Source organism: Triturus cristatus, chromosome 9 (assembly GCF_964204655.1).
Source record: "Triturus cristatus chromosome 9, aTriCri1.1, whole genome shotgun sequence".
Classification (NCBI taxonomy): domain Eukaryota; kingdom Metazoa; phylum Chordata; class Amphibia; order Caudata; family Salamandridae; genus Triturus; species Triturus cristatus.
This window is the reverse complement of record NC_140592.1, coordinates 324,540,761-324,567,514: the sequence shown is the minus strand read 5'-3', so window position 1 is coordinate 324,567,514 and position 26,754 is coordinate 324,540,761. Positions and strand designations below refer to the sequence as shown.

The 26,754-nt window shown below is 48.5% G+C and overlaps 1 protein-coding gene across 1 annotated transcript in view; it reads left to right on the top strand.

Annotated features, from left to right (window-relative positions):
• The window catches only part of TCTA (T cell leukemia translocation altered), a 69,254-nt gene that overhangs the window by 21,138 nt on the left and 21,362 nt on the right, over positions 1–26,754 (top strand). The gene's annotated exons all lie outside the window — the stretch shown is intronic.

Sequence of the window (26,754 nt, the reverse complement as noted above, 5' to 3'; positions counted from 1 at the left end):
CTGATTTATCATCAGACGAAAGCAGCAAGGAATGGTCTGAGGATGAGGCAGAATATAGCACGGATAAAGAAGCTGATTTAAGCAAGATTTCTCCGATTACTACGGTTAAAAAAACTAAAAAGGGGAAGGAAAGCCCTGCAAATGGCAGTATGTCTATAGGATCTACAAAAACTGGCCCAATTTTGGAAGAAAGTGCCATACAATCATCTGAGCAAATACCTGATCATGGGATAACACTGTCAACAATTTATAACACCATGCTGGATCATAGGGCCGAGATTAAAGCAGAGAATGTTCGTATGCAAGCAACTTGCAGGAAAGTGCAAAACTCTGTGCGACGTGTAATTAAGATTTGTTCGGACACAGCGTTAAGAGTGACTGAAACAGAGTCAAGAATATCGGCCCTAGAAGACATAGTAGCGGCACAGAAAACTGAAATCAGTACTATATCTGGTCATAAGGATGATGTAGTATCAAAACTGGCAGAATTAGAAAATCAGGCCAGGAGAAAGAATCTCCGTATTTTGGGCATTCCAGAGAAAAAAGAAGAAGGAGCTGATGTCCGAAAATTTGTTTGTGACTTATTTTCTGAAGCCTTTCCGGAACTCACCTCATGGGACTGGCCTATAGAGATCCAGAGGGCACATAGGGTTCCGTTTAATGTGAGGAAAGTGAGGCCGGGAGAGGCAGAGAAACCCCGTGCTATCCTGGTCCGGTTTAATAATTTTTTGGCTAGAGAGGCTGTCTTTGGCTTGGCTAGACCGGATAAGAAAAGACTGGCAAAAGACTGTTATTTTTTTGTCAGACCGGATTTTTGCAGAGAAACTGTGACAAGACGCTGGCATTTACGACAGTTGATATCTGGGTTTCAGGAGAAAGGTGCTGTCGTTTTTCTGCAAAACCCTGCTAAGCTTAAAGTCATACATAAAGGCCAAACTAGGTTTTTTTTCTCAGAGGTTATGGCCAGTGAATTTTTACATTCCTTGTAAACATACGATCTAATATGTGTGAGGGATTTGATTCCTATTAAGTTTCCCCTTGTAGCTGGGAGAGGGAAAGCGGTAGACCATCTTATTAGGGTTGCTCATCCCTATGCTTCATGTGGTGGTTTGGGTGGTTTGGGTGGGATGGGTGGGAGGGGTGGTATGTGGGGGGCGGAGGGGAAGTGTGGATTTTTTGAGTTGGGGGGGGGTGTTGAGTGTAGTGGGCACAGGGGGTGAAAAATCATCAATTGCCTGGTCACACGAATTCTTTGAGCTAGGAAACCTTAATTCTCATGTTAAGGATAGTAAGGAAAAAAAGGAATAAACAGTATATCATCTTAATCACTATCGCCAAGTATTATGTGAAGAGGTTGGTCCTTTTTTGGCTTTTCAAATTGGTCTCATGGCTAAGAAGATAAAAATTTGTTCACTCAATATTTGTGTTAAATCAGCAGAGGATAAATGGGGGCGTTGGGTGATTAGCTTATGCCAGATTGGGCAATGTAGATTTACAGTCTGTAATCTTTATGGCCCTAATCTGGACGATACGGAACTTATGCATTTTCTCAATCTTGAGCTTGCTCAATGGCCACAGCCCCTGGTGTTATGTGGGGACTTGAATATTCACCTCGATGCCAATTTTAATATCAGGACATCCTCATTATATAAGGGTAGGAAGCCCGGTTTGTTTACAGCACTAAGAGAGGTCATTATAGATCACGGCCTGTTTGATACCTGGAATGCAATTCATATGAATGATTTGGGATATACTTTTTACTCTGCTCCACACAGAAAATTTGTTAGACTAGATTATTTTTTTGTTTCTTTAGAATATCAAGGTAAAATTGAGTTAGAGATCTTACCTAAACTTATATCTGATCATAACCCACTAGTTCTGGGATTGTCACTTGATCCACAAACAGAGAATAGACAGCATTCATGGTCTTTTGAACGGAGCTTGATTGGGGATAAGGAATATCGTCAATTTATGATCAAAGTGATACAGGAGTTTTTCTTGCTCAATAAAGGTACAGCTTCTATACAAACTATATGGGATGCTTTTAAAGCAGTAGTCCGAGGGGAAACCCTTAGCTTCTCTCTATCACGACGTAAACTATTGTTAAGCAAATATAAAGAAGATTTTAGGTCGGTTATGCTATCCGAACAGAAATTGGCTGAGACAATTAGGCTGGGTAGGGATCTGGAAGGGGCCCAGAAAGAACTTGCTGTGAATAGGGCGAGGGTGTATTCTAATCTGGCAGATAAAATAGCCTTAAAATATAAGCAACACAAGGAGTTGGCATATGAATTTGGCGAAAAAACTGGAAAAATTTTGGCTAAAAGAATAAGGCAAAAAGCTGTATATAATGATATATCTAAAATTAGAGATGTAAATGGGGTTTTGCAAGAAACGAGAGAAGGGGTTCTGGGGGCTTTTCAAAGCTTTTACCAATCTCTTTACAAACCTCCGGCATCAGAGATTTTAGATCATGGGAAGGATTATCTGTTGGGAGTCCCTACCACAGGACTTACCGAGGCACAGGGAATAAGCTTAAAGGCTCCAATAACATGGGAGGAAGTTGAAAGAGCGATATTAGCTTTAGCTTTGGGTAAAGCTATGGGTCCAGATCAAATCCCCTTGGAGTTTTATCGTACGTTCAGGAACATGCTAAAAAATGACTTATTGTTAGTATGCCAACAAGCTTTTCTAGGCAATCCCCCGGCTTCTTGGTCAATGGCCACTATAGTAATTTTCTTGAAGAAAGGCAAGCTAGATACGGACATGGGATCTTATAGACCTATATCCCTACTTAATGTGGATAGCAAAATTTATTCCAAAGTTATTGCAAACAGATTAAATAGTTTTATGTCTTCTTTGGTATCTAAGAGACAACATGGGTTTATCTCAGGTCGGGATACGACAGATCATATTAAGAGGATTATCTCCTTATTAGATTGGGCACAGGCTACGAGCTCTTCTCTTGCAGTCGCTTTATTGGATGCTGAAAAAGCGTTTGATCGGGTATGCTGGAATTTTTTGTGGTCAACGCTAGTTTGGAAGGGCTTTCCGATGGAATTTATCGAGGCTATTCAGGCTTTATATAAAAACCCAAAAGCAACGCTTCGGATAGCAGGCCATTATTCTGGCAATATAATAATCACTAGGGGGACAAGGCAAGGCTGTCCTACATCGCCTCTGCTATTTGCGCTGTATATCGAGCCCTTCTTAAGTAGCTTGGATAATAATGCTGGAATAAAACCAGTCTGCATACATGACATAGCTTATAAAGTTTTTGCATACGCAGACGATATAGCTATTGTTACTTCAGATATTAAGTCCGCCCTTCCCAAGCTAATACAAGCTTCGGAGAATTTCGGCAAGCACTCTGGATATAAGCTTAACGTTGCTAAGACCCAATTGCTTCATTCAGAGTTCGGACGTCCACAAGACATGCATTTTGAGGTGGAATCTATGTATCTTGGGATCAAAATAACCGCGGATATTGATAAAATTGTCCAAATAAATACTGATACTGTAATAGTTTCTACTAATAAAATTTTGGAGAAATTGGATAATTTACATTTATCATTATATGGTCGTAGCAACGTCTTGAAAATGCTTATTTTTCCTAAGTTTTTGTATTTATTTAGAACTATTCCACTGCTATTCCCTATGTCCATATTCAATCGGATTGAAAGAACGTGCTCCAGGTTTCTCTGGAGCTATCATAGATCTAGAAGAGCTCTAAAAAAATGTACTTTATCTAGAGACAGAGGGGGCTGGGCAATTCCTAATTTCCAGTTATACTATTGGTCTATTTTTTTACAGAATATGGGTGTCTTATTGTTTAAAGAAGCTTATCTGGATGAGGCTATAAGACCTTCAATCTATGAGATGCTACTGGGACAGGAAGCTCGTCAATGTTTAGTTCGCATCATTGAGCCAAGTTATTACAAGAAAACGAAATTTAAAATTGTTTTAACCGTCTTTGAGATCTGGAAGAAAATTAAAAAGAAAATTGGATTTACTACTAATTTAAACTATTATACACCTCTAAGTAATTGCCCTTTGTTACCTGACATTTTTAAAGACCCTATTATGTATAGATGGCATCGGGCTGGGATAACCCAAGTGGGTGATTTGATGGAGGGCCAATATATAGGGTCTTTTTCGTTTTTACAACAAAAATATGGTCTTTTACGATCTGAATTTTTTAAGTTTTTACAAATTCGGAGTTTTCTAGATAGAAATTGTTTTGAAAGCCAAAATGTGCTTCAGAAGGTTAAAATCATTGAAGCACTTCGGAAACGACCAAGAATCGGCCATATTTACCAATTGCTGATGGAGCATTATCCAGATGATATTTTGATGTTAGAAGACAAATGGACAAAGAAACTTAACGTGCCAAGTTTAGACATGCATAGAGTTATAGATATTTCTGTTAAAACATTATATAATGGATCATTAATGAGCCAACATTTTATGTCTATATATGATTTATACTATACGCCTGCTAAATTGGCGAGATGGGCACCAGGCAAAGTGAACAAATGTAACCGCTGTGATTTAAATGCAGCAGATACGATACATATGTTTTTTTTGTGTCCAAAGCTAAGTCATTTCATTCGTGATATAGAGGATTTTTTGTCAACTTATTTAGGTGTCCAAACGCAAATTTCAGCAGAACTGGTTATCTTAGGTGTACAAACTAGCAGTGTTTGCTCAAGAACTGATTTGGAGGATAGATTCTTATTTATATGCATGTCTATTTTTCGTTGTTGTATTACTACACATTGGCTAGATGTTGAACCACCTGTTTTTAGTTATTGGCAAGCCAAATTATTGTTTGTTTATCATCTGGAAACTGCTGTTTATAAAACAAAGGGTAAGAGTAGAAGGGCACTTGGGTTAAAATTATGGTCTCCAGTTCTCAATTGGCTATGAATGGAATTTTACGTTTTTGTATTTCTTATGTTGTGATTTATTTGATGATATTACTAATTAGTCTATATGCTATATAATGTTTGTGTCCTGGCTTTTTGATGATATAAAATCAATAAAGAAAATTTAAAAAAAAAAAAAAAAAAAAATACAGGGGCGTGGCCAAAATGGTGGATGAATAGGACGTGCCTGCTTGCTGCTCCGTCCCACCATCTGGGCCCAGCTGAAATAGCCTTGAGAAGCAGGCTAGGAGGGGTGCCAAAGTCTGATATTTTACCCCACACAACCTCGGCGAGCGACTGGAATCCTCATTGACCATGCAGGACATCGGGAAGCCCTGAAAGTGGCACCCGCTTGAACGGCGCGGCGGAACCGAGAGGAGACAGGCTTGAAGCAAGGGAAGAGGCGGAGCTGCGTCCAGGCAGCGAGGGCGAGTGAGTCTGGCTCCGACCTCCCAGAGAGAGAAGGGAAGCGTCGGAGACATAGTGGTGCCCGAAGGGCACTGAGAGGGCTCTTGGAGACAGCGTCGGGGCGAAGAAAGGAAGAGGCCTAGCTATCAGAGGCGTGACCGACCCAGGGGACGAGTATCGGGATTTGAGTGCCCTGCAGAATGAGGCGCCCAGGACCCTTAAACCCGTAGAGAGCCTAAGCGAGGATCCAGATATCATGGGGGAGGTGAGTGTAGATTCCTCAACCTGATATTATAAGTATGGGCACCCGCCCAGGTAGGACCAGAGTCATCGCCCCCCCCCCCCCCTTTTGAAGCCTAGTCATATTGAGGCTTTGTCGTGTGGAGGAGCCGGGAGGCTGCGGGGAGAGGGGATCCCAACGGTGATAGGCACGATCAGCTCTTGGATCGGGGAGCAAGCGCTGAGCTCTGCACCACCTGAGATACCGCCACGACAGGAGTGAGAAGAGGCCCTCGTGGGGTGAGACGCGCCTGGCCCTTGAATCGAGGGACAAGCACTGGAATCCTCGGTGCTGCCAAGGGAAGAATACATACGCCATGACGCCCACTGAGAGACCTGACCGCAATCCAGACAACATGGAGTGAGTGGTGATCCCTCCCACTAAAGGCACATCTACACGCATCTGCTACGGGGGGGGCCCTGAAATCGCCAACACACAAGGCAACAGGCAAAGAAAGGTACGGGTGGCTCCTGTCTTCCGATACTGTAGAAGCAGCCGGACACCCGGCCCAGCAGCACCGTTGGGGCCCCAAAGCACGTCTATTCCGGAAAGCCCGAACTTTAGGCTAGGCCTCGCAGATCGATAGGCCTACACGAATGTTCCTGGCTAAAGCTCTTCCCTCTTACTGCAAACCCGGCCAAGCCCAGAAGCCCTGCAACCCCCTGGGCTGCCCGGCTAGCAAACTAATGGCCGCATAGGCAGATTTCGAACTGAGAGCGGGGGTCCAGGGGGAGACCAGGAGAAAGCATCTTCATCAGCCCAAGGCAAGTGATTCCAGCTTTGACGGAGAGGGGTGGCGAGACCTGGCTCATCGTGGATGCCGCTTAAACCCCGGTAGGAACTGGGACATTGCAGGGACACTAGGAGAACAAGTCTGAATTAGTGAAAAAAGTGTAAAGCAAAGTGAATCACTGTGTTTTAAAAGAACCCTCACTCACCAACCTAGTTGGTGACATGCTTCATCATTGGGTTCCCACCGGAGAGACCGAATGTCTCCCCGGTGTGCTACGACGCCTGATTTACAGCGGAGCTGGTTTTGTTGTGTGGAGACAGTGCAATCTGTGAAGGTGCTGGTTTAAAAAGTGCCACAATTTTAACCAAGAGGTAGCTTTAATGGTGGTAAACTGGACACTGTTAAAAGGAGTGAGGTGGACGTGTGAACTCTGGTGATAATTGGACCAGCTACGTCCTAATTAAGGTGCAAAAATGGTCAACATGTTTCTGCTTCTAACGGTATTACATGAAGCATTCTTCAGGACCTAATTGTGGACAACCACGGCGGTATACGCTCGCTAAGGCGCACCCTAACCAGTGGTGTCTAGAACCGCTAGCACTTACGGTTACCAAAATGGGGCCTTCAGGATTGCTGAAAGCTTTCAATTCTGTTGAAGCAAAAAAAGGGATGAGGAGACAAAACAAAACAAACAGTGATTCACAACATACATGTATAATAACAGAAAACAAGGCAAGGAAAAAGCTTTTGTGTATGAACACACATTATGTGCACAACAAAGTGAATTGCGTTTATACCTGGACAGGTGGGAATAAATGCTCGTATCAACCCATGCCGGTATAGTGAATTATCGTGGCACAATTTGTGGTGGTGCTGGTAAAACTAACAAAGAAGCTACTGAGCAAAGAGAGCTACACCCTATTTATCAGTGATTATTGCAGCGGTGAACATTTTTCACGTGGCGTGCGCTCTATGTAGGTTGGCCCTCAGACTAAGAATCAGCGACAAACTTTGGCTGACTGTAGGAGGCAAAGTGAAAACGCTTGGCTATAGAAATGGAGAAAAAGGATTATCACACTGATCCGCAAACACCAAAACGGAGCAATGAGTTTGGTGATTGGCGCTTACGTGATGTTCGATTAAACGTCACAGCATGAGTCCGGGTGGGGGGCGAGACTTATAGTCAAACTCTAGGTAGAGAAAAGGGAGTAGTCAGGTTGGACACAAATTACGTGGTAATGGCGAAGCAGCAAGGTAAAGGAAACCGAAGTCTTTACTTACTACGCCAAAGCCTCCAACCCGCAGGAAACCTACTTGTCCCTCCTTCGGACTCGAATGTTGTCAGTCGCCCCGTGAGCGATGTTAATAAAGGAGGTGCTTAGCTCCGGGGACGTGTAGCGTCATCACATTAGTCACGTGGTGTGAGATCGAAAACTAGACCGCTAAGGTGGCCATTGGGGGCGGTCTCGTGATCGGAGCTTAGCTACCGTAACTGCAGGAGCAATTAAAAACCGTGTGATGTAATCTCATTAAAGTGGACTAAAAAATTATTAGTGAAAACGGAAAATACACCAAGAGGTCTATAGGTGTGTCTGTGTGTAGACTTTATACGAGGGCGCTTCAGTGTAAGCATAACGGTATCGCATTGGTCAAATGTTATATCTAACGAATGATGACTAATGGAGATAGTCTCATAGTTAGAGTGTACATTGTCCGGACCAATAAAGCTTTGGCTGTAGAACATGGAAAAAGAGAAAGGTGTCTTTTTTTCTTTTTTTCTTGTGAGAGCTGTTAGTAAAGCGCCAACAGGAACTGCAGTTGTTATGAGCTAATTCTGAAGGGGCACATGTAAAAGAAAGGTTTGCACCCATGGTCAAGAAAGGGCAGAAAGGTGACGACCCTGATAAAGGAAGGCAGAAAACAAAGTAGTGCTTCATACAAGATCAATAAAGCGTCAATGTGATTTGAGCTGACTACTTTCTGCAAGTGTAAGTCAGATCAACCCATTGTGTTGTTGATCACTTAGTAAGATCCAAGTATGATAAATCAGTTAACCAATTGCAAATGATCAGATTCGGGCATGCTGGTGCCTAAACAATTGAGGGTAATGCGATGTTCAGCGTTTAAACACTGTGCCCCAAGGGATGTTATCGTTAAATCCCATAGTGTGAGTAGAAAGGCGGTAAATCCATCTTTGTTCTTTTTCGAACAAGAGGTTCGCTGACCTATTTCCTGGTCTGATTTGCTCAATTACTGTCCAGTTTAAATCATCTGGGGTATGTTTGATGCGGGCATAGTGCTCAGTCATTTTGGTGATATTTTTCCCACATCGGATGTTGCTCCTGTGTTCAACAATACGCTGTTTAAGTTTGCGTGTGGTCATGCCAACATATCTGGTACCGCACGGGCATGTCAACAGGTAAATTACGTTGGATGAATTGCAATTTGTATGCGCACGTTGAGTCCAAACTTTGTTTTGTTCAAGAACTAGAGTTTTACTGGCTTTAGTTAGATGACATACAGTACACTGACCGCATGGATAATGGCCCGACACTTTTGGGAGCCCCCAGGTCTGGAGTACAGAGGGGGTATTGTCATTAAAAGCAGGCCTTGGTCTAGTGTGCACAAGGGCATCCTTGATGCTTCTTGCTTTCTTGAATGAAAAAAGGGGTTTCTCCCACTTCAAGTTATTGCTTACAAGGATGCCCCAATGTTTGCGGATGGACTTGGTCACAGCATTAGATGCAGTGCTGTAAGTGGTCACGCACGTCAGTGGGACTTCTTCTACTGTTCTTCCTGATTCCTCAAGGAGGGCTTGTCTGTGTTGGTTCTTAGCCCTCTTGCAGCTCCGTTTGAGGATGTTATCAGGGTACCCTCTGTTTTTCAGTTTTTTTGATAGACTGATGGACTGAGTGCGATAGTCTTCCATGCGGCTGCAGTTGCGTCTGATACGCAAAAATTGCCCAAATGGGAGATTTTCTCTCAAGGGACGTGGGTGAAAGCTAGAAAAAGCCAAAAGGTTATTTTTCGAAGTTGGTTTGTAATGAGTTTTTGTCAGCAATTTCCCTTCCGATTTGGTAATGACCAGATCCAGAAATATTATCTCCTTCTGGTCATAGGAATTAGTGAATTTCAGGGTGGGATCACATGTATTGATCCAGTTGAAAAAATTCAGAAGTTGGTTCTCGGGTCCTTGCCAGATCACAATGATATCGTCTATATATCTTTTCCAAAAAGATATATAGGACGAGAAAGGGTTGTTGGCGGTCAGGATATACTTCCTTTCGAAATCGTAGACATAAAGACCTGCCACACTAGGGGCAAAGGTACTCCCCATCGAAGTACCGGTGGATTGAAGGACCAGGGTGATGTCTTGTAAAAGTACCAACAGACTTTTAGTGTCTTTAAGGTAAGTTGGTGTGACCTTAAAGACACTAAAAGTCTGTTGGTACTTTTACAAGACATCACCCTGGCAGATGACCCAACTTTCTTGGTCTCTCTAGATATTGAAAGTCTGTATACCAGCATACCCCAGGAAGACACTATCAGGGTAATCCATGATACTTTGGAAGCTACCCCCTGGGAGTTCCAGACATCAAAACAATTCATCGTAGACTGTGCCACCCTGGCTTTGGAAAAGAACTTCTTTGAATACAAAGGGACCCTGTTCCTTCAATCCACCGGTACTTCGATGGGGAGTACCTTTGCCCCTAGTGTGGCAGGTCTTTGTCTACGATTTCGAAAGGAAGTATATTCTTAGTCTGAGGGCCAACCTACATAGAGCGCACGCCACGTGAAAAATTTTCACCGCTGCAATAATCACTGATAAATGGGGTGTAGCTCTCTTTGCTCAGTAGCTTCTTTGTTAGTTTTACCAGCACCACCACAAATTGTGCCACGATAATTCACTATACCGGCATGGGTTGATATGAGCATTTATTCCCACCTGTCCAGGTATAAAGGCAATTCACTTTGTTGTGCACATAATGTGTGTTCATACACAAGTTTTTTCCTTGCCTCGTTTTCTCTTATTATACATGTATGTTGTGAATCACTGTTTGTTTTGTTTTGTCTCCTCATCCCTTTTTTTGCTTCAACAGAATTGAAAGCTTTCAGCAATCCTGAAGGCCCCATTTTGGTAACCGTAAGTGCTAGCGGTTCCAGACACCACTGGTTAGGGTGCGCCTTAGCGAGCGTATACCGCCGTGGTTGTCCACAATTAGGTCCTGAAGAATGCTTCATTTAATACCGTTGGAAGCAGAAACATGTTGACCATTTTTGCACCTTAATTAGGACGTAGCTGGTCCAATTATCACCAGAGTTCACACGTCCACCTCACTCCTTTTAACAGTGTCCAGTTTACCACCATTAAAGCTACCTCTTGGTTAAAATTGTGACACTTTTTAAACCAGCACCTTCACAGATTGCACTGTCTCCACACAACAAAACCAGCTCCGCTGTAAATCAGGCGTCGTAGCACACCGGGGAGACATTCGGTCTCTCCGGTGGGAACCCAATGATGAAGCATGTCACCAACTAGGTTGGTGAGTGAGGGTTCTTTTAAAACACAGTGATTCACTTTGCTTTACACTTTTTTCACTAATTCAGACTTGATGGATACACTCTTCTTTTGTTTACTTATACTAGCCCCGGGGGACTAAGAGTGGCTCCAATTAATTTCCCTGTTGTTAAAGTTATACACTAGGAGAACACACAGAGTCCCATACGCAGGCCAAGACCCAAGCAACAAGGCCAAACTGAACCTCCCTTTGGAGGCCATAATTGATTTTACGTTTTATGAACAGCAGAGCTGCCTGACCTTTATAGGCTAGATAAGGGGGGAGGGGCACGCATGCAGAGCTTCCCTAAGCCTTAGTTGACCCAGAGGGGAGATCAGTGACCGCATAAAGTTAAGGACCTGCGACCCGTGCGGGTGAGAAAGGCAACTATAATTGTACTCCATCTTGGGGGGGATGAGTTCACTTAAGGATGTGGGAGCAGGAGGTCCTGAACCAAAATGACCCACGAGAAGCGAGTGGAACCCTGTTGGCAGTGACACAACATCCCATCCATCCGTGCAATTGCATAGCCCATATTCGAAATGGCTACAGGCAAAAACAAGAAGGAGCGCTCTGTTAAAGATCTACTTAAGTCTGGCACTGGCAACATGGACACGACGCCGCCTCCATCTGGGGGCGCTGCTGACCCAGGGGGGGAGCAGAAGCGCCTGTGACACGTGCTTTTCTCGAGACACTGTTCGCCTCTCTAAAACAAGACCTGCACTCTGTAAAGAAGGAATTGGCTCAGGAGATACGAAGGACCTGGAGTCAGTAGGGGACAGGGTGGACACAGTGGAAACACAGGCATCCACTCGAGACGAAGAAATACTTCAACTCCCGCAGGAAGTCCTCCACTTACAAGATCAGCACCTAGATCTCCACGCACTCGCCGAGGACCTGGAAAACCGCTCCCGCCAAAATAACATTTGAATTCGGGCAGTCCCTCAAGGAGAGGTCGAACATCGAAGCATACGCAGTGGATCTCTTCCGCTTCATCTTGGGCATCAACGAATCAAATTAGATCGTACACATAGGGTAGGACCAGCGAGAACGGCACCAGCTCCACTCCCGGACATCCTCACTTGTGTCCACGACTTCTAGCTTAAGGAACGAAGCACAAGACAAGTAACCTATGGAGTTCTGGGCAGCACACCCCCTCTTATATCAGGATTCGGCTGCCTCTACACTGCAGAAGAGAAGGGGGTAAAGGCCAGTAACTGCTCACCTGCAATCTAACAATGTCACATATTCCTGGGGACACCCGTTCTGACTGATCTTCAAATGGGAAGGGAAAACGCACCATATCAGATCACTATGGGAGGCTCAGCAACTGTTGAATTTAACTGAGGAAGACCTGGGATCCGCTTCCCGAACAGACTCTAGCAACAAAAATCAGAGAGCAGGGAGGTGGCAGAGAGTGGGTCGGACCCTCTTGCACCTTCGGTCAGACCCTGAGACTATTGCTAAAGAGCTGAAGGTGGTCATCGCCACCCTTGGGGAGGACACTCCATGCAGACTGATAACTGCGTGACTAAGCCTCCAAGGAACTGGTTTTTTTAAGAATCTTAAATAGTGGATGCTCCTGCCCTTTAAGATGCTAGGCCCTGGGTGGGGCGGGGTGGTGACATGGGTCTTGCTGACATCTCACGCCCCAACCATTGGGTCTTCCACCCAGGACTATTGTGCTGTTCTTTCATTATGTTTATTTTTACTTGAAATGTTTGAGGGTTTCACATTCCTCCTCCTCCCTCAATTCTTCTCCTTAATGCATACAAACACTACTCAGGAATTGGAGCGTCAATGCACAAATATTAATATATCCACAGGCCGTTTAAACCTAAGGTTCTTTTTAAAATGCAAAACTGACCATAGCGAAGGGATCAATCCATCCACATGACCACTACTCTTAAAATTATTACGCTGAACGTGAAGGGCCTTAACCCAGTAAAAAGACAGGCTCTTCTTTCATACCTGGAGAACTCGAATGCACACATTTGTCTGCTCCAAGAGACGCACCTCATGTAGAAAGACGTCCCCAGACTAAAAAATAGGGTGTTCCCTCAGCAGTTTTTCTCGTCTCATTCCACTAAGACAGAGAGGGTGGCCATTCACGTCTCCTCAAAGTTCCAGGGTAAAGTTTGTCCCAAACAAGCCGAGATTAAAGGCAGATTGTTGGCCCACACATTCACGCTAGGCTCCCACTCTTTCACTGTAGGTACAGTTTATGGTCCAAATGAAGCTCAAGAGATTCCTACGAGAAGTAGCGCTAGACTGATCAAAGTCACCTGATCTCTAGTTATAGGGGGAGACTTTAATTTAGCTTTTGAAAAAGAGGTGGACAGGTCAGGCCAGCGATTTAGGCAGACTGGTTCCCTCTCTACAGAGGAACAGAAATACTTAGCAGAAGCAGGGCTGACAGATATATGGAGAGCTCACCATCCAACAGACTGGGAATGCACTTTTTACTCACATCCCCACAAGACTTGCGGCAGAATTGACTACCTCCTAACCTCTAACTTGATACCTCAGCAGACACACCAGGAAGAAATAATCCCCTGCACAATATCTGATCACTCAGCAGTTAGTATGTCAGTGTCTTTTGTTGGCCCCCAGACTACACGCCGCATCTGGAGGCTCAAGGAGACCATACTCCAACGCCTGGGGGTTGTACAGCGGATCATGAAAGCAATAGGTGACTACCTTGCTATCAATGATACCCCAGTCGCAGCACTATGGCATGCCTTGAAGGCGGTGATCAGAGGAGAATTTATAGCTATCACCTCATTCGGCAATACAATCAGACTGGAAAAGCGGAGCAACTAACTACAGAGGTAAAGGAGTTAGAACGTATTCATTAGAGGACAGGTGCCCCAAGAGTCTGGAGGCAGCTTAAAGTGGCACAAACCCAATTGGCAGAATTGGACATGGACAGGGCAGAATATGCTGTGTTGCGCCTTAGGCACTCCTTTTAAACAGGGGGGATAGAGGAGGGAGACTGCTGGCTAACAGACGAAGGGAACAGAAACAGACCTTTGAATATATCTACCATTTTGGACAGCACAGGACAAGAGCAGAGGACTGACCAGGACATTGCAGAAGCATTCAGGCAATATTATGCAGCCTTATACGAGGCACAAAAACTTCCAGATGACCGCCCGGTCCAATATGTGTGTGGAGTCAAGACAGCCAAACTCTCGCCCACACAGGCGGAGGACCTAGACTCACCGATTAAGCTAGAAGAGGTTATCTCGGCTATCTCTAAATTAAAATCACTTAAATCCCCATGCCCGATGGTTTCTCTTCCCTTTTTTTATAAAACTTTTTTGCAACATACTAGCTCCGATATATGCACGGAATTGGGACCTCCTCACCTATGCCACCCACGATGCTGGAGGCATTGGTTACAGTCATACCAAAGCCGGGTAACGACAAACAACAATGTGCGTCCTACCGCCCAATCTCTCTTCTTAACTTATACCTAAAACTGTTCACTGGGATTCTGGCGCAGCGACCTTCCCCCTGTCTCTCGCGGCTGATAGACCCAGATCAGTCAGGCTTAATACCGGGGCGTCAGTGCTCCGATAACACTAAATGTCTTTTGCACATCATAGATAAAGCTGAGAGGTTCGAGACAGAGCGCATGATCCTTTCAATAGACGCTGAAAAAGCGTTTGACAGAGTACATTGGCCTTACTTCACAGTGACAATGCGGCACTTCGGTCTGTCAGAAAGATTTATAGCTGGGTCCTCATCAGTTATACTGACCCCACTGCCTCTGTTCGCGTAAACGGCCTTACTTCAAAACCTTTCCCTATTCAACAAGGAACGAGACAAGGCTGTCTTCTTTCACCACTTTTATTTGCCTTCTACACAGAACCTTTGGCTCAAAACGTCTGAGACAACCGAGAGATATCTGGGGTAATGTTTGGAGGCAAGGAACATAAGATTAACCTGTACGCAGATGACGTGGTCGCCACTTTAGAAAACCCCAGAGACTCTTTACCCACCCTTATGACGGAACTAGGCAACTTTAAAAAGGCCTCTGGATTCAAACTCAATATCCATAAATCCCAGGCCCTTGACCTGTCCCTCACTCCAGACACATCAGAGTTACTCAAGCGCACTCACCCTCTTCAATGGGCTCAAGAGGCCATTCTCTGCTTGGGTATTCAACTCACATCCAGCATACAATGTACCACCTCCTTGAATTACACAATGCTATTACGACACATACAGAGACCACACTCACTATTCTGGTTGGGCCGCATAGCAGCAGTAAGATGAAAATCTTACCCAAAATAATATTTTTATTCCAGACCCTTCCATTGGCCCCTCCATCGGGGGTATTACACTCCATGCAACGTGACCTAGAACGCTACATTTTTCGAGACCAACGACCCAGGTTACATAGGGAACTCTGTTACAAACCCCCGTACGAGGGAGGTCTGGGGATCCCAAATTTGCAGGCCTACTACTGGGCAGTACTACTGAGGCCCCTAGTGGAATGGTCTAGGTCGGAGTCGGAAAAACACTGGCTGTTGATGGGCAGATCTCTAGCTAGACAGCCTCTATGGGAGTCCCCTTTCTTTTTAAATCGGAGCGACCGATTTAACCTATACCTATCAAAGATTACACACTCAACACTATCGGCATGGGATAGAGTGGCTATAACTTGTGAACTTTCGACATTCCCCTCCCTATCACACCTATCGTACACAAACCCGCGTTCACCCCTGGTCTCGATACAATTGCATTTGATCAATGGACTAAAAAAGGCCAATGGTCCATAGGGCATTTCTTTGATGTAGAAGGACCTTTATCGTTCACAGATTTTCGCACACAAAAGAACCTCCCAGAGGCACAACGTTTTCACTACCAGCAAATTCGGCACTGGGTCATGCAGTCTGAAATTCGGGAAAAGGCACAAAGGGCTCTTACATCTTTTGAGAAGTGGCTAGTGATGAAAAATACTGATTCACATCTGACCACAGAACTCTACGGTTTCCTCAGATGTACCCCCGGGGCAGATAAATCACCTGGGCAGCCTAGGTGGGAGAGGGAGTTGGGAAGGACGCTTTCACAGAAAGAATGGTCAGACATATATTATAGGGGCCGACACACGGCACGTAGTGTAGCGAGTATAGAGACAGAAACGAAAATAGCAACCTACTGGTACCTCACTCCACCATGCCTTCATAGAGGTAATCCGATTCAATCTCCTCAATGTTGGAGAGTATGCGGCTCCTTGGGTACCTTGACTCATTTACTATGGGAATGCCCTCCGATATCAAATTACTAGTCGCAAGTGTTAGATGAAAGCGATACACATTTCGACAACCAGCTCCCTCCTTTCCCAGCTTAAATTTAGCTGGGGCTCCCGAACCCCCTCAACTTCGCACTCCGATCACGAAGGGGTCGGCACACTGCACTAGCACTAGGAGCGGCCCTTCAAAACCTCTTATCATGCTGGGGGACTGCCACTCCACCCACATAGCTGGGTTGGCTTCATATGTTTTGGCAAGTATTACGTGGGCATGGAGAGAGTCTCGCCCTCGCCCTCTCCCTCTTTTCCCCCCCCCCCCCCTCTCTCTCTCTCCCTCCCCTCTAAGCCTCAGAATTTAAAGAACTCACTTGCCCAAGGTACTTGAGGTTGTTGCATCTAACAAAACTGGCACACAACACCACCACCACAGGAAGGGGAGTCACACTAGAGGTTTTAGGTCACAAAAGGCCAGAGGTTGCTAGCCGGGAGTAGGTTTGAAAATGCAGATCATGTAGTGCTATATTATAGAGGGAGGGGGATTGGGTTTGTTTGTTTTCTTACCATATTTTTCTCACATTTAAGCCATCCCAATTGACGAGGCTCACAGCCATACTTGCAGATCGCATTGTATTTTGGTTATTGTTTGATTGTGACAAAATCAATAAAGAAATGTAAACATTAAAATAAAATACAACAATTAACATTAGTACAGTTAATAAATAAAAATTATATAATACAATTACAAAATTAATTAATTGATTGGCCAATTAAAAATTAACAAATAACTACAATTGCTATTAATTAGCATGATTGCCAGTTAGAATAAGTTCATTAAAAATTATTTATAAATTCAAAATAATAATTTACATATTAAAAAATGACCCAGCTTTATCCTGTACAAACCCAACAGCCAGCTGCTAAATTAACAAGGTCTAATTAAATTAATAAAGAATTACATTTCATATATAAATGTATAAAATATACAAAAACAAATTAAACATGAATATTATTACAATACCAATAACTTCTAATACTGATATTTATCAAATGAATTGAAAACAATGTTTTAAACAACTATATTTTAAAAAACAATATTCTATACTTTATTAAAAAAAAAAAATATTTAAACACCTAAAAGCACAATGTTTTTACTTTATGTATTCTGTCCCACGAAATTCTTTACATCACATTATTTGTGTCTCCCCAAAAAAATTTAAACCAGGTGTCTTCAACCAGTCATGGCGAGCCAACGGTAGCTGCTAGACATATTCAGAGTAGTTCACAGGCTTCAGTTCATTCTTAAATAAGCAAATGGTCAGATTTTCTTTGTAGAGTTAAGGGAAGGCTATGTTTATTTTTTTTTTATAAACAACTTTTTATTGAGTTTAAAGGATCACTCCTGTAGCAGTACACAGCTTGTTCGCCTACAACCTCAGGGGCCGGCAGCTACCACATTCAGTTAACAAAGGGCGAAGGCCCAACCGATCAAGAGTATATGCCACGACCCAGGTATAGCTGTAATTGTAGGTCTACCATGCACAAGGTCCCTTGGCCCCGAAGCTCCCCACCCAGTGACATCCCCAGGGTATACCAGCGGAGACAGACAATCACAGGGTTGCCGTAGGCCAGCAACAGGCTCAAAGGACGGCTACATCCCCTGCTGTAGGACCTGCTCGTTGCAGGATATCGGTATCTGAAACCCCTTTGTGCCTCCTATGCCTGACGTATAGTTACTGTAGTTGCGCCGCCACCCCGCCCCCTGAAGAGAAGCAGCGCCCAAACAAGCCATCTCCGGGCGGGAGCCCCACCCTTCCCACCTCACTTCCAGCCGCTCATGGTCACACATCCAGCATGCAGTGGCGGGGGCCTAGGTCGATGGGAGCACAGCGTCGTTCACCAGGGGCCTATAAGGCAAGGGGTGGCTTAACCGCTATTAGGCGAGGCGCGCCTGTATGAAGCCGGCAATATGGCATTTCAGATTTGACAGCGATAGGGTGGTGAGCGAGGCCCCCGGGGCCATCCCTGAGACCAAGAGTGCCCACAATACAGTCAACTAACCGGGGGGAAAACTGAGACAAAATGGGGAAATAGGAAGGATACCAGGGGGAGGGGGGGGGGGGTTTCCTAGGCGGGGGGAAAGCTGGAAGCGTCCGCTACATTACCACTAGACGGTGAGCACCGCGGCGTCCTGGCGCTGCAGAGACAGGGTCTCCTCGCCAGTGGGATGAGGGGCAGTGGCCGGCTCTCCCTGCCCACCACCCGACAACCCCCAATGACCTCCTGGATCCGCCGGGCATACAACATCGTCAAAGAACCACAGGGCCCTTAGCCGTGGCGGCTGCATTCGAGCATGTTCCAACCGCCCTAGATGATCCACCAGGGGCGTCCAGAGTCTCCTAAAGTGAGTATCTCGGAATTGAAGACGGGCCGTGAGCAACTCCATCGCCATCACATGCCACAAGCGAGTAAACCATACGTTTATGGAGGGCGTCTCCGCCTTTTTCCAATATAGTGCCTTCGTCTGTTTGGCGGCGCACAGCATGTGGAGGCTAAGATGCCGGTCACGCCCCGTCATGGCTCTCGCAGTCGCTGGCCGGAGGCACAGGACCGCAACCAGCGGATCCGCAGGTAGAGGGTACCCCAAGACCCGTTTGATATGGCTGAGGATCTCTTCCCAGAAAGTAGCTATAAGGGGGCAGGTCCACCAGATGTGAATAAAATCTCCCGGCGCCTGAGTACAGCGCCAGCAAAGGGAAGACGTCTTAGGGAACATCTTCTGAAGCCGAACCGGGGTGTAATACCATTGAGTCATCACCTTATAAGCTGACTCCTGCTGCGGAATGCTGCGCAGAATTTTAGGGATGTCTCTCCACAGCCTCGCCCATTGAGAAGGGGTGACACCCGAGCCAGAGACGGACTGCCACTTCGATTGGTATAAGTGAGGAGCTGGCCGCTGCGCGTGTTGCAATACCCGGTAGATACGTGAGATCAGTCCCTTGTATGTGCCGAATGTGCGCGCTAGCTGTTCGAACGGTGTGAAAGGACGTACGGCTGCCTGTGTCAGGGAGGAGCCCTGGATCCAGTGGCTAAGCTGGATGTATTGGAATTTGTCATTCTCCGATATCCCAAATTCATGCTTGCATTGCGCAAAGGATTTAAAACTACCCCCCGTGAAGAGGTTCCCTATCGTTCTGCAGCCAGTCTCCGTCCAATTGGCAAAAAAGGGTGGACGGCAGGCTGGTGGAAACTTCGGATTGCGCGCGATGGGGGTGTGGGGGGATGGAAAAGAAGTGAGTCCCCTACGAACCGCCACCTTGTCCCAGATCTCCAGGACTGTTCTGGTGGGGACAGCCATATATGCGCTGCGATGACGCGCCCCTCGAGGCAGCCAGGCATGGTCCCACAAAGGGCGGCAGGTGACAGCCCGATCCATGTGGAACCACACCTTTTCACTCTCCCATGCCCCCCATTCCAAGACATATCGGAGATGTGACGCCCAATAGTAATCAAGCAGATTCGGGCACGCTAGGCCACCCCTGTCCCGGGGGAGCATCAGGATTGTGTTGGAAAAGCGCGGTTTCTCCCCACCCCATATAAACGCCACTAACTCCCGTTGGAGCCCCTGGATCTGGTGTTCCGGAATAGGGGTCGGCAGCGTTTGGAAGAGGTACAGGATCTTTGGCAAGATAGACATTTTCACCGTGTTGAGTCTGCCAAGCCAAGAGAGTGGCAAGGCTCTCCACGCACGCAGGTCCGTCTGAACTGAACACTTATACTCTTGCCAATTGGCCTGCGTCCAGGTGGCCAGGACCGGAGTCAGGTTGAGGCCGAGGTAGCGCACCGAGTGAGTCGCCCACTGATAGGGGGTGCAGGTCCGAAGCGCCAGCAGATCCCCATCCGGGATCGTGATGTTGAGGGCCCATGGTTTCGCATGGTTGATTTTGAGCCCGGACGCCTGTTCAAAGTCCTGGAGCAGCAAGTGGATCGCCGGCAGAGAGCACAGCGGGTCCGACAGGGTAAGAAGGAGGTCGTCCGCGAAGAGGGCGATCTTATGCTCCACCCCCCGGAGGGAGATACCCCGTACGTCGGGGGACCGGCATATCATGATGGCGAGGGGCTCCACCACAAGAGCGAACAGTAGGGGGGACAGGGGGCAGCCCTGTCGGGTACCTCTACAGATGGAGAAGGCCTGCGTGAGCTGACCGTTTACGCGCACCCTAGCTACCGGCGAAAGATAGGGGGCCATAATGCGCGCCACCATCTTCGGGCCCAGACCCACCCTCTGTAGCACCGCGCGGAGGAACAGCCAGTCCACCCGGTCGAACGCTTTCTCTGCGTCAAGTGAGAGCAGGCATGCCGGTATCCCCCAATGTTTGGCTGTCCTGATGATGTGCGCTATTCGGCGTACATTATCTGCCCCTTGACGGTGCTGGATGAACCCTACCTGGTCCGGCTCGATAAGATTGGGCATGTGGACACTAAGCCGTTTAGCCAAGAGTTTAGTATACAACTTAAGATCTATGTTTAGCAACGTGATGGGCCGATAAGAGGAGCAAAGGGTATGATCCTTCCCGGATTTCGGGATGAGAGCTATTTCCGCCATTGCCATATCAGTCGACGGGCCAGTCAACTCGTCGAACGAGTTAAAGAGACGCAGAATATATGGTTGCAGTTGTGGCCAGAAGGTGCGGTAAAAGGATACCGGCAGCCCGTCCGTGCCAGGCGCTTTACCCAACGGAAGATCACGCAGAGCGCCCGCTATTTCCTCCGATGTGATGGGAACCTCAAGAAGTCCCGACTGGCGCTCACTTAACGGTTCCCAGGCACAGGCCTCCATGGTAGAGGCTATCAATTCCGGCGCGGGGGGGTCAGCGGCATAGAGAGTTGCGTAGAAGTCGTGGAACAATTGGAGCTTAGTCGACTCTGAGGTGGCCCAGGATCCGTCCGCCCGTTGCAGCTTCGCGATGTGGGCCTTGGCCGCCCGCGTGCGCAGGCGTCGTGCAAGCACGGCACCCACCTTGTCGCCCCCTGTATAGTACCTCTGCTTAAGCGCCAGTAAGGCCCGCTCCGCCTTGTTCGTTCTGTGGGCTCGGAGCTGACCTCTAAGGATAGCCAACCGGCGTTTGTGTGCCATCAATGGACGTTCGTGGTCCATTCTCTCGAGCAGTTTGACCTCCCGTTCGAGTTTTTGCTCAACAGTCGGGCCCCCCCGTGCTCTCGCGGCCGCGATAGCGGTGAGGGTACCCTGGATAGTAGCCTTGAAGGCGTCCCACAAGAGGGGGAGGGGAGTCCCCGGAAGATCATTTGACGCAAAGTAGGCTAAAATAGCTGCCTGGATTTCCTCCTTGTCCACCGGGTCCCTGAGGACGTGTTCCGGGAACCTCCAGCGACACGAATGCGGGGGGCCAGTGCTGCGCTTGTGGAAACTCAGCTCCACGTGGGCGTGATCCGAGATGGAGATGTTGGAGTGCGTCGCCGAAATAGTATCCTTGAGCAGGGAATGAGAGACAAGTAGCAGGTCTATGCGGGAGTAAGAGCGGTGCGCATGTGAATAGTACGTGTAGTCGCGCAAACCTGTGGAGTGGTAGCGCCAAACGTCTACTAAGTTGAGGGCACTGAGGGAGCTCTTCACTGCCGCAGACATGGCCCCCACCCCGTGGAAGGCCCCCCCACAGCGATCCAGCTCCGCATACCACACCAAGTTGAAGTCGCCCCCAACTATGAGGTCCGTAGTAACCTGGTCTAAGTGGTCCCTGATCAGCCTGCGTAGAAAAAGATCCTGACCCTGATTGGGAGCGTAGAGGTTACATATGGTGAGTATGCGATGTCCCCTCCTGACCTCAACCTTCAAGAACCTACCCTCGCTGTCCCGAAGCACCTTAGACGCCCCTGGTTCGATTCCCGCCCGGCAGAGAATAGCCACCCCTGCCGTTTTAGTGGTCGCCGAGAACCAGAACTGCCTAGGATAACGAGGGTGCGCCATACGGGCCACATCAGCCTTAAGGAGGTGAGTCTCCTGGAGGAGAATTATGTCAGGGTTCTGAAGCAGGAGGTACCGCCACACTTGGCGACGCTTGTTGGGCGAGTTGAGCCCCTTCACATTAAGGGAAAGGACCTTCCAGCACGGCTCATACCTCCATACGCCAGCACCCCCCCCCCCCCCCCCCGCAAGAAGGGCACCAAAGATGGGGAAAGAGAAGGAAAGGGAAAAACGAAGGAAAACCACACAAGTTCTGAACCGGCCAACATGGCCAACATGTCCTATTCCAGTCTAAGGAGTAGCCAGGCCACGCGGCACAAGCTATCCCAGAGATGTCACTCTCCCATGGATAGGCGTGGGGGTTTGTCATCGCCCGGCCAAGAAATCACAGCACCAAGAGCCCGCTCCGGTAGGTACGCGAGTCATAGCGAGAGGCAGGCCCAATCGCATCGGCGGGGCGCCAGAAACAGGAAAAGTGGAGTCCCCAAAGCGGCCACCGGCCCAGAAGACCGGGAGCACTCACAGAGGAAATGCCAACAGCCCGGGGAGTTGACCATCCCAGGGGGTCTCATTTGGGGGGCGAGACCTGCGAGCCCATCAGCCGCGAGCCGCCCTCTAGAGATTTGATGTGTTTGATAATGTCTTGCTTATCCCGTGACGATCTGCTGCCATCCGGAGAAGAAGGGTGCTGGGAACGGCGCACTGTGGACCACTGCGGCTTCGGAGGGACCCTACGAGCAGTCGCAGGGCGCCGCGTCGGGCTGGCTGATGGGAAGTCCGGGATCTGGAGCAGCTGGGCCGCCTCGCCATAGGAGCGGAGCACTCGGCGCTTGGATCCCCACTGGAATATGAGAGCGAAGGGATGGCCCCACTGATAGCGGATGTGGAGCTCCCGCAGTTTGTCCGTAAGGGGCCGAAAGTCCCTGCGGCGCCGGAGGGTCGTGGAGGCCAGGTCTTGGAACAGCTGAACAGGCGTGCCTTTATATAGGATTTCAGGTTTGTCTCTGGCAGCTTTGAGGATCGCTTCCTTCTCCACAAAGAAGTGGACCCTCATCAGGATGTCAGGGATGAGTCCAGGTCTCCCAGGCGGCCCCGAGACCCTGTGCGCCCGATCCAAGGCTGGCGGCGAAGCATCCTCATCCCCGCGAATCTCCTGGAGCAGGTCCGCCACAAATGTCATTATATCTTCCCCTTCAGCCCCAATCGGAACACCCCTGATGCGAATGTTGTTACGGTGCCCTCTATTTTCCAAATCCTCCTGTTTGATCTGAAGCTCAACGTGCTGTTCCTCCAGGGTCGCCAATCGCTGCCAGAGGTGTTCCTGGTCCTCCGTGCGGGCGTCCAGGGTTTTCTCCATGTCATCCACGTGATCTCCCAGGTCTCCCACCTCCTTCCGGAGGTCCTTGACGCAAGCCTGGACTTCAGTGCGAAGGGACCCAATCTCCGTCTTGAGTTCCTGCATGAAGAGCGCCATGAAGGACTGGGTGACCGGCTCCGTGGCGGCACCCCCTCCCGATGAGGCCGCGCCCGACTTTCCCCATAGGTCGACGACTGAGGTATCCTTGGAGGTCGCCGGGGGCTCCTTCCCGGACTTCGTGCGAGTCATGCTGCAAATCTGCCCGTGCCAATCTTTTCCGAGAAGGCCAGGTCCCCCGGCAGGCAGGCCGCTCCCAGGCTATGGCCGCTGAGCGCGGCGAGACGAACAGGGGTCTAGACACACCGGCCCGGCAACCTCTCGCCCTCAGGGGCCCCTCCACGAGTCCCCACCGCGCGCTCCTGAGTCGGCGGGGTCTCCACAGCGCCTTGCGTCCGATCAGCCACAAGACCCCATAGGCTGCTCTGGGGCCCCGGCTCCCAGTCCAGTCTAGACCAGGGCCCCACAGTGTCCCACGGTCTCCAGTCCTCTCATCCGTGGGCGCGATGCCCCTGCGCAGAACCCCTCAGCTCAAGCAAGATGAACAACAGTCCAGAGGCCCGTAAACCACCCCCGAGAACAACTCACTGCGCACAAGCTGGCGTCTCTGCGGGGCTCCGTCGCTGGGTCTCCACGGGCTCCTGCCCCAGTCGAACTGCTCCCGAGGTTCAGCGTGGTGGAGCAGTCAGCCGCAGGTCGTTCCTCAGATCCCCAGCGCCGACCAACGGTCCCAACAAGAGCGTAGCAGGCCTCCAGTGATCACGGGGGCAGCCCTGTGTTCAGCCGCAGAAGACGCAGGCCGGAGCTCCAAGGCACGGCTCCCCACCAACTCGGGGCCCGACGTAGGCTCTCAGCCAGCCCCCAGGCTCCAGCCGCCAATCTCGGGGCCACTACTCACACCCCGGGAGGGCTCCCAGGGCCGCCACACCGCCGGATCCAAGCTGCCTCAAGGGGTCAGGGGCGCGGCACCTCTCCCGGCCCGCCACCCAGTCCTGCCCCGAACCGCCAATCTCCGGAGGCAATGCAGGCAAGGCAGCCGATCTCTAGGCAAGGCCCCAGAGGCCTCAATAGTCACCAGTAGTCCGGCAGGGGGCCCCCGGCGATCCGGGGCCGCCACTCCACCGGGTTCTCTTCAGGGGCCGACCTCGCCGCCCAACCTCAGCCGCAACTGTCGCAGCAAATGGCGGTCAGGCCCTCCTCCACAACGCCCAGCTGTTCGGGCTAAGCAGCGCCGTCCGAGTCCCGCAGCCCGGATCTCCTCACGGGCCTCGAGCCCCGCCTCACCTCTGCAGTCCCCGTCGCCGCGGGCCCAGCTGCCGCGCCACTGCTTGCCGCCTCTCCGATCCGCGCCCTCAGCAGTCCGTCAGGTGGGAAGGCCAGGCCGGGGGAAGATGGCGGCCACCACTCCGCAACTCCGCCCGCAGGGACCCCAAGACCGGTATCCCAGGCGGTCCGGGGCCTGTGGCACCACAGGGCAGCTCCGAGGCAACGGGAGGGCAGCTCCGACGTAATCCGCCCGGCCCACCGGGCCTCCAACCTCGCCCCCACCACAGATGTCAGGCGCTAGTTGCCGTGAGCGGGCAGCAGGCAAAATGGCGGGCGGGACAGCGATCTCCGGGTCTTCGCCGCCGCAGAGTCCCGAGCCCTCCGCCGTCCCGGATCTCCTCTGAGCCCCTCGTCGGTTGCCCATCGCCTTCAGCCCCACTCGGGCGTCAATCCGGGCCCAATCGCTGCCGTAGAACCGCTGTAAAAATGCAGATGATCCCAGCGGCGGCCCGGAGCTGAAGCGGCGCACGTCTCACTCCATTGCCTGGCGAGACCACACCCCGCTATGTTTATTTTACATTATCATCAGCCTGTGTATAGCTGGGCCTGATAATGAGCAGTGCTCAGTCAGATTTATGACCCAGGCCGGGTCACAGAGTTAAACAACTGAAGCACGGAGGTATTTAACACTTAAATATAAGTAATTTTCGGCTCAGTATTTGAGCTTTGAACAAAATGTTTCCCAATGCTTTAAAATGAAAGAAAATAAAAATGGAAAGTGACCTTAATGATTAAGTTAACTCTTCATTTTAATTTTCTCCCATTTAAAAGTGCCGCATTTACAAAGAGCAAGCCCCTTACTCCCAATGGCCAGTAGACACTGTCATAAGTATAACTGAAAAATACTGCCATTTTTCAATATGAAAGAAATTTAAAGTGCAGATTTGTTTTCCAAATTATGAATATTTTTGCTGAACATTTTTCTGCACTTTAAATTTCTCCCATTAAAAAAAAAAAAGTATGTTTGTGTTATACATGGCAAAAGGTACGTGCTGTGCTACAAGTACATACAACACAGGCTTTGTTACCCATACAGATATATTCCATTCATACGCACTCGTGTTCATACATCCACAAAGATGGCGCTCTCGCTGACACACATGGCAGCCCTGTCATAGTGCCCTTGGTCAAAGTATTCTGTTCAAACTATAGTATCTGGCTCTATAAACATTAGGCTCAAAGTCAAGGAAGCTTGGCATCAGGGTGTCTGGTAACCATGCACAAGTTGTTTCAGTAGCTCACAATCATTTTCACTGATCACAAGTGGCTCTCACTACAGAAAAGGTTGTTGGAGACCCCAGTTGTAATCATTATTTTGTCAGACTACCCTCTGATCATCAGCTGGCAGATTGTTGGCACACTGTACTGTAGCGTATTCCTGCTATGGAACCTTGGCATAAAATACCTGTAACTCGCTTTAAACGGGGAGCAGTGGTAGCTGTAGACAAAAAAAAAAAGCAAATATGCTCTGTTGAAAATAAGTTGCTTCCTGATCAATCTCCAAACTTATTTGCTCTTTGTCAAGAAAGTGGTGATCTTGATATTCTTACTCCTGCTTTAAACAAAACCCATGTAGGCATATATTCTGGTGGTTCACAGGACAAAGTTCATCGTCTTCATTCATTACCCGCACCCTTCTGAGATAATGAAGCTACCAGCTATTTGCTTTTCCATCTTGCTCCTCTTGTCAACGAGGGACTAAACTTCATAGCAACACTCTGAGACAAATGTGAGCTTGACATTGTCAAGCCTAACTGTTTTGATGGTAAGGACAGGGTGTTACTTCACTACGTAAATCCTGTTACTGTGAGGCAAAATGTAGGACCAGTGAAGGTTAGACTGGCCCCATGGTATTCAATTTCG